The following is a 16763-nucleotide window of genomic DNA, read 5'->3' on the forward strand; positions in this document are numbered from 1 at the left end:
TGAGAAAATATTTTACGAGCTGTTTTTACATATATATTTCTCTACAAGTGGGTTTTCTCGACATCACTGAAAAGCTCTTTCTTGAGAATATAAATAGAAACACTAAAGAGATAACAGTTTGTGGTTCTGTGAGGTATTTACCTAAATTATATTTTCAGGTTATGAAAGTGTTGACTTTCAACTACAATACTCGTCTCTTCAAAAAAATGTTAGCTAGAAACCCACACTGAATAAATGGTGAAGGGGCAAGAAATGCATTAACAGAGTGAGTTACTTTCTGATAATACAGTGACAGAAATAGTACGTATTTCTCCCACTGGGGAGGTAGGGACCTAAAAGGAGCAGCATTCAGCAAAAAAACCTCATTCACATTTATTAGGGAATACTTTTTACCCAATACTTGTGGTTGTTCAGAAAGGTTCTTGCAAAAGAATTTCCTGTGTTTTTAATGAAGGTGTACAGATCAAGGAGACTACTCCACTGCATTTGATATCCCACAGAGTTAGAAACCACACAAGTCAAGTACTGCACAGACAAGATGTCAAGTCGTACTATGTGCGAGAAATATTTATAGGAGTATCCAATTCAGTGATGCAGCTTCTTAGATTTGCATCTCAAAGAAAACTCAAGACCTACCTGGCATGGCCACAACCATTGGAAATAATCTTGCTGTAAGTGTTGCAGGTGGCCTGTACTGTGTTTCAAAATTGACACCCCTTCCATCCTAACAAACAAGGGGTGCTTTCACTCAGTCTCATATCAGTGGGATTACACTGACATGAAGGGGGTTGTGCATATTGATTCCTCCATTGGCTACATACTAGGGAAACAAAGGTTCTTCCACTCTATTAGAAAAAACAATAAGGGAGAATGCCAGAGAAGTACATGGACCTAAGAGGAAAATATTTCACCTGCATAAGGTCTCTCATTGAGAGACTATTTAGTGGGTTACTGCAAATAGGAATATTTGGAGATATTTTTGATAAGTTTTTTTAGTCTCTCTTTTATTTTGCTTTCTATATTTTGAAAGTACAGAATATATATATATATAAACACACACACATATATATACTATTAAACCAATATGCTGAAAAACCTCCATTTCAGCAGTGGTCAATAAGCAAGGATAGATGTACTTAACATTTTCTTATTCTCTATTCAATGGAGATTTTCCAATGGAAAAATTAATCCTCTTGTGAAGTGACACCATTCACTCCCCAGGGTCCTTTTGTTTTTCTAAAGGGTAAAATCAAAGCTTTAATGGAAAAAATTTAATAATTCAGCTTATTAGATCTTCTAGGAAGATTGAAGAATAGTGACTAGAGTCAGACAGAACTGCAATGTGACAAAAAGTGTTTGGGGTCATTCATATCAACATCTGCAGGAAAAGGGGACTTAAAAAAAAAGTAATTCCAAGTTAGTGCTGAGGAAATGAATGAGCCTTTGGTTTATGCAAAAGTGTTTAATGTATTTACTATACAACAAACTTGTGTTGCTCTTCTAATACTAGTGGAGGTGTATGGTCTCATGTTACTCAGAATTAAATTACTACACTACATTCAGGGATGAGACCTCTTTCAATAACTTGGCACAAAACCTTTCTGGTAGTAGTGCCAATGTGCTAAGTGTTTTGTGAGCACTACAGTCTGCAAAATAGGTCAGTATCTTGTTCACGATGCAGATTTATTTCACATTGCTGACATGGCTTTGTTATGTCATCTTCATAACTGAATGAACCAAATTCACTATTTTCTTACTAGCAGATTTAGAAAGAATTTACTGGTATCACCTCCATGAAGCCAAATATATCAAATTAATGTTTAAAAAATATGCAGTTATTTGACTATGAACATAAATATAATTACATCTAAGTAACAAAATAGTTAAATCAAAACCAACATGAAAATATTTATGATAAATGAAAAACCATATTTTAGGACATTACCTGTACAATTAAAAACTGTTATAAATGTATCATTTTTGAGAAATAACTGATTTACAGTTTTAGTAACTAAAATGTCTAAAAACTAAACAATATTTGATCAGGATATGAAATTATGGAGTTGTACCAGAATGCTTACCAACTGAGGCTATGCTACATGAAATAGACTGGACAAAAAAGTGATAAATAAAATAAACAGTCTTTAATGAAACATTCAACACATAAACAGTGCATGTACCTGGTTGACAACCGACTTTCATTTCTCTACCAAGCCAAAAACCAGCATCAGACTATAACTAGGTGAGTGTTTTTATTTAAATGAAACCTTGCAATTACCTAGCTTGACTGCACTATCACGTGACTGGTCATTCTCACTCCACATTGGTGGGGATTTAATCTCTAAATATTATCTGTATAACCTATGAAGGATATTGCTTTTATCACCATAAAAAAAGATTGCATGTCACGATGTTCTCCACAGATGATAACAGGATATACCTAACTTTCAGAATAACAAAGAAGAAAAGATAACTTCATAAAAGGTTGAATTAATAGTTTTTTTTTACCAGTGTCAGGTGACAACATGCATAAATATTAATACTACATAAAAAAGAAACGTATTTACTTATATTATAAAACATTATCACTGTACAAGTATTTGAAGGTAAGCCTAAACAGGTTGCAGAGGTGATAAATTTGTAAAATTTAATTTATTTGCTGCTTGTATCAAATGTAAAGAGAAAGACAGCTTGAGAGAACACAATTGGGCCACTGAAGCCTGGATATGGTATTATATTACATATACACTTTGTAGATTAAAAATAGTGACACTCAAATGTAAACCATCACTTCCTTTATCCAATTATTGAAAAACTATATACATAAATAAAATTAAATTACAGTACGTTTTGGAACATTATTTGTTGCATCTAGATAATGTTTATATTTATATGTTCTCATATCTTAACTTGATTAATAGTTTCATTGATGATTCAACTTTATTAATTTGAGGCTTTGGGTGGATCATATATGAAACTATTACTAAAACTGAGATGAATTATTGAAAGTGTTCTGATATCTTAGTTTGAGGAAATTCAGGTGACAAAACTTAAGAAATTATCACCAACCTCACAAACTGGATAAGCCCCCAGCAAAAGTATTGACATTAGAACATTTATCCAAAATAGAGTTTTTGGCTACTTTCACCACAATGCTTATTTGTTGAGATCATTCCCTACTGGTACAGTAATAAGACTACCGATTTACAACAATAAATTAATAAGAGGTTCGATTCCCTTTGGTGGACACAGCAGATAGCTCAATGTGGATTTCTTATAAAAAACACTTTTCAAGACAAGAATAATCATCAATGAATATCTGTTTTCTACCTTATAATGGAAAATTCAACTTTAATTTCACACTTCATTTCTGTAAACAACTTATGATGAAAATACGACTAATTACATACATCTATAATTTCACCATTTCTTTATCCACTTTGCAGATCATATTCTTAAATTTCCAAAGTCTTACTCAAAATTTAACTGGGTAACACAATAACATAAAGAGATCGATTCAAAACTGATAATTTTTAACATTTTACTTTAAATTTAAAGCTATAGTATATAGAAGCTATTTTACTTCTTGAATCACTATAGCTGCAATTATCTGAGTAATTGGTGAGTTTATAAGATTAATGATCTAACAAGTGCAGCAACTCAGTTTTCAACTTCCTAAAAGAAACAATAAACTGCGGTATCAATTATAAGAACATGTGTAAATTTAACATTCATTTATTCCAAATGATGGAGTGTCTTTAATTTCATCTGCAGAAAACCTTTGATTCTTCATACAGATAAGAGGGTGAAAGTCAAAGTTAAACCTAACGTCGTCAAATCCACTGCATTTAGACAGACGACACCTAAGGTAAGCCACCAATGCTGTTTGATAACGGTTTGTACCTCTAGTTTTGTTTGTTTGTTTTTGGAATTTCGCACAAAGCTACTCGAGGGCTATCTGTGCTAGCCGTCCCTAATTTTGCTGTGTAAGACTAGAGGGAAGGCAGATAGTCATCACCACCCACCGCTAACTCTTGGGCTACTCTTTTACCAACGAATAGTGGGATTGACCGTTACATTATAACGCCCCCACGGCTGGGAGGGCGAGCATGTTTGGCGCGACGCGGGCGCGAACCCGCGACCCTCGGATTACGAGTCGCACGCCTTACGCGCTAGGCCATGCCAGGCCCCAGGCAGCTAGTCATCACCATCCAATGCCAACTCTTGGACCATTCTTTTACCAACGAATAGTGGGATTGACTGTGACATTATAACGCCCCCACGGCTGAAAGAGCGAACATGTTTGGTGTGACGGGGATTCGAACCCGCAAGCTTTGGCTTACTAGTCGAGCGCTTAACACGTTTAATCGGTGTTTAAAAAAAACAAACTCCAAAATATTTGATTCAGTTATTCACTGAAAAGAGTAAAGGAAAAATACAGCCATACCGCGTTTTGTTTTTTAACCAAACTTGTTGCAAGATAACACTATAGGCACTAAATAAACTTATGCAGATTTTTGCTATCCTTTTACACTTGTTGCCATTTTGAGAACGACATTTTGATCGTCATGTTACCTCGAACCAGGCATATAGATAAACCCTTAAAATATTAATATCTTCAACTGTTAATCCTCTAATTACCATATCCCAGTATCTACATTGCAACTGTTATGAAACTTTGTCGACGGTGATTACAGTAACTCTTCCCGTTGTGAACAGAGGATAGCATTTAAAGCTGTTGCCAAGGGAACTAACATTGATACCTATGCACGCGCTCTATTATTTTACTATTGGTGAATAAGGAGACTGACATGTTCGCCGTACGCAACGTAACTCCACCCTTGCAAAGGAACGTTCCGTTGAAAATCCATATGGCGCTTCTACATGTACGTGTATTCGTAACTGAAATGAAGTGTGAGACATGAGTGCTACGTTTTGAGGATATTATAAATAATTAAACTGACAGTTATATTGATATTCACACTCGCCATCTGAACCAGCAAGAGCTACACGAGAAATGTCATACGAAATTGATCGTGTTAAAACTAAGACACAGTAGACTGGAAATGTATAACATGATCTTGAACGGTTCGGCTTGACAAGATTAGTGACAGTACCGGGATTATTAATTTTCACCCGCAAAAGATTTTCACACTTCCGCAAATCCCATTGTTTGTGTAGGCTGGTTTAATCAACATCACAATTTGTGCATTACGTGAAAATGATATAGTTTACAGTTTCTTTGGAAATTTTTCGTTGTGACTATTTTTCTCCAACAAATAATAGGCTACGGAGATACCTTCCAAATCTGAATAGCAGCAGTTAGTTTGAAAATTCGGTACACCGTTTGCGTTTGATAACCGTTTGCTCCAGTCGGAGCTTAGCGTCACTGTTTTGATGTAAACAAGTTAGAAAACGAATATATAATTTAATAGTACACCATGGAGCTAGCTGTACAACCCAATTAAAATGTCTGAAAGATGAGTTAAGAAGCTTGAGAGTTTTGCAAGCTAGATTTGATATAGGTAAGGCCTATCCAACTGTATTTTAGAAATAAATAAAACGTTTTTCTCTGGCTTGTAAGTAAGGTTTGGTATAATATTGAATAGTTAAACTATTGTTAATATACTTCAGCTAGGCTTAGCACGGTATTAATTTTAACGATGGAATATTTTGTTTTTGAATTACAGTATTTTTCAATCAAATCTATTGGTTAAATAACACGACAGTATGCTGCTGATTTTAAAATATGTAACAGAATTAATCTATCAAACATCAGTTTCAAGCCTTTTGTGATCATTGTATGATATTAAATCCAAAGAATAATATTCAAATTAAATAAGAACGTTCCACATTCTTAGTCACACGACCGTAATAGCATATGACGTTAACTAAGAAATTGTTTTATCTCTTCTCTCTGATGAAGTGTTTTTAAATAATTTCAATGGTCTGCACGAATCTAATCCTAATGTTTTAAGAATATTACAGTTTTGTAAGCTGTAACATGAAGAACAAGGCTTACGCTGTATAATATACAAGAGCACATTCACCAACAACTGAGGAATATTAACTCAGGTTAGTAGTAAGAAAAATATTATTGACCGAGACAAAACATATAAATGTATATTACATATAGATGCATCCAAAAGAAACTTACAAAAGTAAAATATTGAAACGTATGACTTAAAGATGTAATACAGATCAATGAAACCTGCATAAATACAAAATTCTTAAATATATAACATAAAGACTTAATACAACCAAAAGAAACCAACCTGTTGAAATAAAAAAACGACACGTGACATATAGACCTAATATAGATAAAAGAAACCTGCATAAGTACAAAACATACTAAAACATAAGATACAGATCCAATATAGTCAAAATAAACATGCATAAATATAAACATTACTAATTTTTAACACGTAATATGCAGATCCAATACAACCAAAATAAACTTGCGGAAATAAGAAACACATATTCACGATATAGACTTAATACAGTCAAAATGTGTGTTAAGCACAAGCTATAGCATGGGATATCTGTGCTCTGCCCAATACGAGTATCGAAACCCAATTTCCGGTATTGTAGGTCCTCAGACTGGGATGCTAGTGGAAAGAAATCTGCATAAATACAAAACATACGAATGACATACAGACCTAATAAAAAATAACAGAAACTGCATTGTCATTATCACGAAAACACAGAGATTATAGATGAGTAAAACAGAATACTTCTGTTTAAGTATGCTCATAACCATACAGACACAGAGAGTACACGTCAGTATGAACAAGCTACTACTGGTTTAGTGTGTTTATAACCACATAACACAGAAAGTACGGATCAGTAGAAACAAAGGAGTACTGTTTGAATGTGTTTGTAACCACATAAAACAGAAAGTACAGATCAGTAGAAACAAAGGAGTACTGTTTGAATGTGTTTGTAACCACATAAAACAGAAAGTGCAGATCAGTAGAAACAAAGGAGTACTGTTTGAATGTGTTTGTAACCACATAAAACAGAAAGTACAGATCAGTAGAAACAAAGGAGTACTGTTTGAATGTGTTTGTAACCACATAAAACAGAAAGTACAGATCAGTAGAAACAAAGGAGTACTGTTTGAATGTGTTTGTAACCACATAAAACAGAAAGTACAGATCTATAGAAACAAAGGAGTACTGTTTGAATGTGTTTGTAACCACATAAAACAGAAAGTACAGATCAGTAGAAACAAAGGAGTACTGTTTGAATGTGTTTGTAACCACATAAAACAGAAAGTACAGATCAATAGAAACAAAGGAGTACTGTTTGAATGTGTTTGTAACCACATAAAACAGAAAGTACAGATCTATAGAAACAAAGGAGTACTGTTTGAATGTGTTTGTAACCACATAAAACAGAAAGTACAGATCAATAGAAACAAAGGAGTACTGTTTGAATGTGTTTGTAACCACATAAAACAGAAAGTACAGATCTATAGAAACAAAGGAGTACTGTTTGAATGTGTTTGTAACCACATAAAACAGAAAGTACAGATCAGTAGAAACAAAGGAGTACTGTTTGAATGTGTTTGTAACCACATAAAACAGAAAGTACAGATCAATAGAAACAAAGGAGTACTGTTTGAATGTGTTTGTAACCACATAAAACAGAAAGTACAGATCTATAGAAACAAAGGAGTACTGTTTGAATGTGTTTGTAACCACATAAAACAGAAAGTACAGATCAATAGAAACAAAGGAGTACTGTTTGAATGTGTTTGTAACCACATAAAACAGAAAGTACAGATCAATAGAAACAAAGGAGTACTGTTTGAATGTGTTTGTAACCACATAAAACAGAAAGTACAGATCAGTAGAAACAAAGGAGTACTGTTTGAATGTGTTTGTAACCACATAAAACAGAAAGTACAGATCAGTAGAAACAAAGGAGTACTGTTTGAATGTGTTTGTAACCACATAAAACAGAAAGTACAGATCAATAGAAACAAAGGAGTACTGTTTGAATGTGTTTGTAACCACATAAAACAGAAAGTACAGATCTATAGAAACAAAGGAGTACTGTTTGAATGTGTTTGTAACCACATAAAACAGAAAGTACAGATCAATAGAAACAAAGGAGTACTGTTTGAATGTGTTTGTAACCACATAAAACAGAAAGTACAGATCAGTAGAAACAAAGGAGTACTGTTTGAATGTGTTTGTAACCACATAAAACAGAAAGTACAGATCAGTAGAAACAAAGGAGTACTGTTTGAATGTGTTTGTAACCACATAAAACAGAAAGTACAGATCTATAGAAACAAAGGAGTACTGTTTGAATGTGTTTGTAACCACATAAAACAGAAAGTACAGATCAATAGAAACAAAGGAGTACTGTTTGAATGTGTTTGTAACCACATAAAACAGAAAGTACAGATCTATAGAAACAAAGGAGTACTGTTTGAATGTGTTTGTAACCACATAAAACAGAAAGTACAGATCAATAGAAACAAAGGAGTACTGTTTGAATGTGTTTGTAACCACATAAAACAGAAAGTGCAGATCTATAGAAACAAAGGAGTACTGTTTGAATGTGTTTGTAACCACATAAAACAGAAAGTACAGATCTATAGAAACAAAGGAGTACTGTTTGAATGTGTTTGTAACCACATAAAACAGAAAGTGCAGATCAGTAGAAACAAATAACTACTGTTTGAGTGTTTCCATAAACACAGGGTATACAGACCAATATAAATAAAGGAGTCTTGTTTGAGTCTGTTCATGAACAAAGGTTATATAAATAAAACAAACAAAGGATAACTGTTTGAGTGTGCCCATAAATACAGGAGATACAGACCAATACATAAAAAGGACACCTGTTTGAGTGTGTTTACAACCACATAAACAAAGGGCTTACATATCAATACATAGAAAAGTATTGATATCAAAATAAACTTGATGATATTAAACATTTTCGATTTGGTTTCGTTTCTTTTGAATTTCGCGCAAAGCTACTCGAGAGCTATCTGCGTTAGCCGTCCCTAATTTAGTAGTGTAAGACTAGAGGGAAGGCAGCCAGTCATCACCACCAACTCTTGGACTACTTTTTTTGCCAACGAATAGTGGGATTGACCGTCACATTGTAACGCCCCCACGGCTGAAAGAGCGAGCATGTTTGGTGTGACGGGAATTCGAACCCGCAACCCTCAGATTGCAAGTCGAGGGCCTTAACCACCTGGCCATGCCAAGTCTTATGACATTGAAAAACAAATATTTTCTTGCTTGCTTATGTTTTTGAGCAAAGTCATAATGGGTTATTTGCTGCGTCTACTGCGGAGAAACGAACCCCGGATTTTAGCGTTGTAACTCTGTAAAGTTTCTGCTGTCCCACCGGAGGAAAAAAAAAACCCAAGGAATATTGATCAACTTAAGGTACCAGGACCACCTGGAAAGAAATTTGTAGCAAATCGTACCCTACTTATGGTAAACAAAGGGTGGTATCTTGTAACACTTGAGAATCTATGAGTACAAAGGTCAGTGGCAAAGCAGTCCATGTGCCACAGGCAACAATACACAACATAATCAAAAAGGACATTCTTCTGGAAAAATAACGCAACTCACGTCTACACAAGTAGCTTTTACGTCATATCTGTCCAACTATCGCATACCTGAAGTAACTAGTGAATGAAACAAATATTCTTGCTGTTCCATACGAAAGCATTACGAACAAGTCATCTGACGTAGCATCAATGGATTTTCATTGTGGTCGGACTGTTGAAGAGGGCACTTTGTAAACATCGTCTTCGTATTCTAGATTGCGTATGGAAAGCAACCAGTGAGGAATGATATTCCTTGGACATGACAGTTTTATGATGAAGTCCATTTGAATGGAAACGTACTAAATCTCTGTTGACTGATGTCTCGTTATAAAAGTATCTGTTTTATAAATAACAGCTTAACATAACTTTATGATTTTCTTTTTCTGAAATATTGACAAATGGGCTTGGATTCATTACTAATGATAGCTTTACTTAAGTAGGGGAATGATAAGGTTGGACATTATAAGCTTTGTAAGTCCAAATACAGACTTATTATTCAGATAATTCTTTTATTTCATCCTGAAAATATTTTTAAAAATTTTGTAATGTGTAATGCTGTGATGTTTGTTTGGAATTGTTTGTGATTTCTTTGATTACGAGGGCTGTTCAAAAAATACGCGGACTGTTTGAATTGCGCGGCTCCAGTTAGTTCCAGGGGAATCCGCTTGGTGTCGCTAGGTTCGCACATATTAGATTACGACGCCATTTACCGATTGCAGATATTTTCATTTGTGTATTAGCTACGCGGTTTTAAGTGATGTGCGATTTTTTCGTTTGGCAGATTTCAGAATGAATGACCTGAAGGAGCAACGACTTGCTGTGAAATTTTGTGTTAAATCTGCAACTGAAACTTTTGCTATGTTTAACACGGCTTACAGTGATGTTGCTATGAAGCGTACGGCATGTTTCAAGTGGCATGAACGTTTTAAGGATGGTCGACAGTCCATTGAAGATGATGAGCGTCCTGGACGTCCTTCCACGTCAACTGACGTCCCACACGTCGACAAAATCAACACCCTGGTGCGGGCAAATCGACGTCTGACTGTCAGGGAGCTTGCTGAAGAGTGTGGGATATCAGTTGGATCTTGTTACGAGATTTTGACCGAAAAATTGAAGATGCACCGCGTTGCTGCGAAATTCAGCCCTCAGAACTCGTGAGTTTTTGGCCAAACACTCGATCACTGTTCTTCCCCACCCCCCTACTCACCTGACCTTGCTCCTTGCGATTTTTTCTTGTTCCCCAAACTCAAAAGACCCTTGAAAAGAAGAAGATTTGAGACGATTTCCGAGATTAAGGCAAATGCGACGAAGGAGCTGGAGGACATTACAAAAGAAGCGTACCAGGACTGTTTCAACAAGTGGAAACACCGTTGGGATAAGTGTGTGCGTTGGGGAGGAGAGTACTTTGAAGGGGTCCCAGACCTGTAACTTCTAAATAAGGTACATTTTGTTTTATGACGTCAGTCCGCGTATTTTTTGAACAGACCTCGTACATTGACGCAGAGGGCTTCGTTTAACTTTAGTTGGTCACTTCAGCAGGTGGAAAGACAACAGATGAGTTAAATACCTCATGGGCATCTTACTCCCCCCTTTTCAAACTACTATTAATTAAGTATTTTCAAACATCACATAAAACATTATATTTGTCTGAACAAGTCTGATGTTATGATAAAAATATTGTTAAAATATTTGTAGTTATTAACCAAAAGGAGGTATCAAAGAGACTCGCACCCTCACGCATAAAAACACACACACAGACACAAATCGACCGATAGTTAAGTTCAGTTAACAGAAGAAGTCCACAGGCAGGTGATCCAGTCGACAGATCAAACAAACAAATAAAATACAACGATAGAAAACATTTATACCATTAGAGAGGGAAAGAGGTTATACGTCGTGAAATGTGTGTTTGTGTGTTTTTCGTACAGCAAAGCTACATCAGGCAATCTGCTGAGACCACCGAGGGAAATAGAACCCCCTGATTTTAGCGTTGTAAATCCACAGACTTATCGCTGTACCAACGGGTAACATTGTGAAATGTTTGTTTGTTTCTAAGCGCAGATCTATAACATGTACTATTTGCACTTTGTTCTTTATAATGAGCAAACCCAAATCCTTAGTTTTTAAATCCTGAAGCTTATCGCTGAGCCACTGGGATTGGAGCGTAACATCAGTGAAAAATACTGACCTTGACTGATGTTATACTTATCTGGCCACCTATCAGAGGACAATGTCTTTGTCTGAGGAAAGAAATAACCCGAAAATTCAGCTGTAGTAAATGTTCTTTGTTTTTTTTTTAAATTTCGCGCAAAGCTACACGAGGGCTATCTGCGCTAGCCGTCCCTAATTTAGCAGTGTAAGACTAGAGGGAAAGCAGCTAGTTATCACCACCCACCGCCAACTTTTGAGCTACTCTTTTACCAACGAACAGTGAGATTGACTGTAACATTATAACACCCCAACGGCTGAAAGGGTGAACATGTTTGGTGTGACGAAAATTCGTACCCGCGACGCTCAGTTTATGAGTCGAGCTTCCTAAATATCTTGACATGCCGGGTCATAGTAGCAAATGAGGTTCAGGAATCTATAAACACAAGTTATATGTTTGTGGGCAAATAAGATTGATTGATTGTTTGGAATGAAGCACAGAGCTTCACAATGAGCTATCTGTGTTCTACGTACCACGGGCATCGAAACCCATTTTTGCAGCGGTGTGAGTCCTCAGACATATCGCTGTGCCACTGGGGTAGGGGGGCAAATAGGAAAACACTAAAATGTGGAAGTGGTGGACAGAATAACGTGTTAATATCTTACTGTTCGTTTAAACGTAAAGATTGGGGAAAATTTGTTCGTGTTTGTAACAAGAACTGTTTCTTTAAAGGAATGTTCTGACACAGTTTAAGGTCAAATAAGCCAACATTTGCGGGTGAATACAACATGTCACCGCCACGCAATCCCAACATGGCCAACTTTGACATCAGTATAATCGACAACTGTCTGTTTCTCTGTTTGGGACCGACAAAGAGTATTTTCATATCAAATTCCACGTAACTTGACCGAAACAAGGCTTGGTTATTGACCAAACCTCTCAAAATTATGGGTTTATTCAACCTTTTGCCCCCGATTCCTAAAATGATTATCTTTTGTATATATATGTATGGCATTTGTTAGAAAGGATCTTCGTATTAAATTCCATTTAAATTTGTCAGTGTCTTTGAGTAAATGACCAAATACCCCAAATTATACTTTTTTTGTGATTTTTGACCCTTCTAAAAACACTCGAAATGGGCAAATGCATACTTTTTTTATGCGAAAGACTGCACAGGAGTCTAAAATATACATTTTTTGAGTTATTTGATCCTTCATCTCATAAGATTCTTAAAGATGCGTAAATAAAAAAGGCACTGGGCGTGTTGGACCAACGTATAAATCCGACCAAGTTCCAAGTTAGTCTGTTGAGAAATGAAGGAATGGCGGTCGATTGAAAAGCACGCGGAAGAAGAAACAACGGAAAAACAACATTCTTTTCTGCAGAGACATAATTGCGTGACCACACCAAATAAATAAGTCAAACACGATGTTTTAAAAGACAATTATTGAAGCCGTTGACGTACCGTACTTAAGGTGGCCGTGTTTTGTAAACCAAAGCCGAGAATGCTTTTATACAATTTGGATCTGTACTGACCGTTTACGCTACAACAGTTTCTTTGGTTTTGGAGCTAAAAACTACTGAAGAAAATAATAGAAATATCTGTATTTGATAGGAACCAATTCAGGTCAGGGGGCGCTGCTGTATTCTCGGCGCTCCTTGTTTCCGCACACTCGGTACTGATTACAAGTTCAGATGTAGGCAGTATTGGAGGAGCCATTAGAAAAAAAAGTTCCCCCTGAAAAGAAACTTTGGTTTTTAATAAGTGTTTTTCCCAGACTGACCATTCAGCATACATAAAGACTGACGGATCGATGCTGATATTGATACGAAACGTTAGGAATTGTAAAAAAAAAAAAAGAACAGATTTTCTGTAATTTATTTTTGAAAAGAAAAATTTTCTTACGTGATTTTTTTTCTATGATTAATCGTTTAGAAGATACAGATTACATAAGATCAGTTCCCAGTGCTTCCTATAGTGGAATGACTAAGTTCCCTCTTGCTTTTTAAGAATATAATTCATATATTGAAATATGATGATCTAATATTAAGTACGTTAAATACAGTTATATTATTTTTGTTTAGATTTTTTTAGCCTTGGCATAGCGGTTAATAGAATGGCTCTGTTTTTTTTTTTGTTTTAATACAAACTTTTAGCTCGTACTTCTATCTCTTAACCGATTTGAGATCTAATTACAGCCGCATCTATTGAATATTCTCTCTTGTTTATTTAGGTAGCAACACTACTAACGTTTCAGGATGCAGAAAATATGTTTAAGTTCCTGTTCTTAAAGTGTAATATCTGAGTTTACCGAATTTAGGTAAGGTAGTAATATCTGATGTCTTGACTATAATTAATAAATACATTTCCTTTTCTAAAGATTTTGTCTGGAAATTTGAAACAAACATGATCATTACATGTAATATAAATAAACTACTAAAGATCCAAATGGTTGTGTAACTGTAGTATTATTATTATTATCTGTAATTTAAAATGTTCTTATAGAATCTATTATTAAAATGGTAAAAGAAATATCTTTATATTTTTGTCATTTATGCTCGCTTTAGGAAAGTACATCAAAATATTTTCAAAGTTACTTTACAATAAATGGCACTGTCCAATCGTTGACTGATTCTGTTCTATCGGAAAGGCCCAGCATGGCCACGTGGATGGGGCGCTTGACTCGCAATCTGAGGGTTCTAAGTTCGAATTCCCGTCCTACCAAATATATACTCGCCCTTTCAGCAGTGAGAGTATTATAACGTTACGATCAATCCCATTAATCGTTGATAAAAGAGCACCCTAAAAGTTAGCAGTAGGTGGTGATGACTAGCTGCCTTTCTTCTAGTCTTACACTGCTAAATTAGGGACGGCTAGCATAGATTGCCCTCGAGTAGCTTTGTGCGAAATTCAAAAACAAAACAAACCTATTGTAACGATTAAAGATATTCTAACAAAAGCTAAGTTAGTGTATAGAAACGAAATGTATAATTCGTGTCAAACACATATCACTCAGTTGCATACACCGAAATACTCTTTGTCACACTCCAAAAGTAAATTAAAGTATATTTTGTAGCACAAGCTTTGAAATTCAATAAAAGCGCAGATGGCGCGTTGTACGCTATTCGATAAAAGAAACGATTTGGAACAACAAAAAATTATTTACTTTAATAACCTTTTAAATAGTTCCATTAATCTGATAAAATAAATATCTAACTTAAGAGGATCGGACTGAAAGCCCCCTATAAAAGAATTTTTGATCTAAGTATAAACAGTACGGGTGGTTTCGGCTTTGACAATAGGTTTCGTTTGGTTTGTTTTGAATTTCGCGCAAAGCTACACGTGGGCTATCTGCACTAGCCGTCCTTAAGTTAACAGCGAAAGACTAGAGGGAAAGTAACTATTCATCACCACCTACTGCTAACTTTTAGGGTGCTCTTTTATCAACGATTAATGGGATTGATCGTAACGTTATAATACTCTCACTGCTGAAAGGGCGAGTATATATTTGGTAGGACGGAATTCGAACTTAGAACCCTCAGATTGCGAGTCAAGCGCCCCATCCACGTGACCATGCTGGGCCTTTTCCGATAGAACAGGATCAGTCAACGATTGGACAGTGCCATTTATTGTAAAGTAACTTTAAAAATATTTTGATGTACTTTCCTGAAGCGAGCATAAATGACAAAAAATATAAAGACATTTCTTTTACCATTTTAATAATAGATTCTATAAGAACATTTTAAATTACAGATAATAATAATACTACAGTTACACAACCAATGTAGGGTTGGCAGGGAAGGCAACTAGTCATCACCACCCACCGCCAACTCTTGGGCTACTATTTTACCAACGAATAGTGGGATTGACCGCACCTTATAACGCTCCTACGGCTGAAAGGGCGAGCATGTTTGGCGCAACGGGGATGCGAACCCGCGACTCTCAGATTACGAATCGCACGCCTTAACACGCTTGGCCATACCGGGTCGCGTTACGATAGGAAGTATACAAGAACCCGTGCGAGATATTTTAAGGCGAACCATTTTTTTTTTTTTAAATGCACAAAGGAAATAAAAGGTTGTGACATTTGTGTCGTTTTTCTTTTAAAAATTTGGCAGATTTCATGGTTAAAATTGACATGTTCTAGTGTTGTAGTTTATAGGTTACGAGCTCTCGGAAGTTTTTGATTAGGTTTCCTTCGACATATATATATAGTGACGTTTTCCTGTAGTTCTTAACACATTTTCTTTCCTTAGAACAGTATGACAAATATTTAGTTAACTTAAATTTTAACGTTCAACTGGCTTTAAAAAAAACAACCCACAAAAACATCTAGAAACAAGGAAAGCTGCATCGAATTGGTTTGAATATTATTATTAGTTTTTAAAACTGCTGTGCAAGTGAAGATAAAGAGACCTACTGCAATGCCAGTTCAATAGGAAATCAATGGATTTAACTTTAATACTTTGTTGTATTTTTCGCCTAAGGTAAACACAAGCTTCTATGCAGACTTCGATTTTCGTGTAGGCTCCGTGAGAAAGGTGCATCGCTAAAGGAATTGCATTATCTACCACCGTGGTTTCTTTTCCAAACACGATTTATTAAAAATCTGGTTGTGCTTACGTTTTTTCAATATTTTTGTTGCACCAACTTTTAGTACATTTTACTTTATTAACTTTCATATACCATACATTAGATTATTTTAAAATAGGTTTAGTTTTAAACATCATACGTTATATTGTTTTAAAATAGAATTAGTTTCAAACACCATACATTAGATTGTTTTAAAACGGATTTAGTTTGAAACTCCATATTAGATTGTTTTAAAATAGATTTAGTTTCAAACTCCATATATCAGATTGTTAAAATATATGTTTAGTGTCAGCCATCATACACGGCCCGGTATGGCCAGATGGTTAAGACACGCGACTCGTAATCTGAGGGTTGCGGGTTCGAATCACTGTCACACCAAACATGCTCGCCCTTTTAGCCGTGGGGACATTATAATCTGACGGTCAATCCCACTATTCATT

The 16763-nt window shown here is 35.5% G+C and overlaps 1 protein-coding gene across 4 annotated transcripts in view; it reads left to right on the plus strand.

Annotated features, from left to right (window-relative positions):
* The first annotated feature begins 4744 nt into the window (after window positions 1-4744).
* Window positions 4745-16763, plus strand: part of LOC143241864 (patj homolog) — a 234461-nt gene continuing 222442 nt past the window's right edge. Inside the window, exon 1 of one of the 4 annotated variants that reach the window (XM_076485174.1) lies at window positions 4745-5525. The gene's annotated coding sequence lies outside the window, so the exon portion shown is untranslated. The remainder of the gene's footprint in view (window positions 5526-16763) is intronic. The other 3 variants (XM_076485150.1, XM_076485164.1, XM_076485156.1) reach the window with 3 other exon arrangements.

This window comes from Tachypleus tridentatus, chromosome 2 (assembly GCF_004210375.1).
Source record: "Tachypleus tridentatus isolate NWPU-2018 chromosome 2, ASM421037v1, whole genome shotgun sequence".
Lineage (NCBI taxonomy): Eukaryota > Metazoa > Arthropoda > Merostomata > Xiphosura > Limulidae > Tachypleus > Tachypleus tridentatus.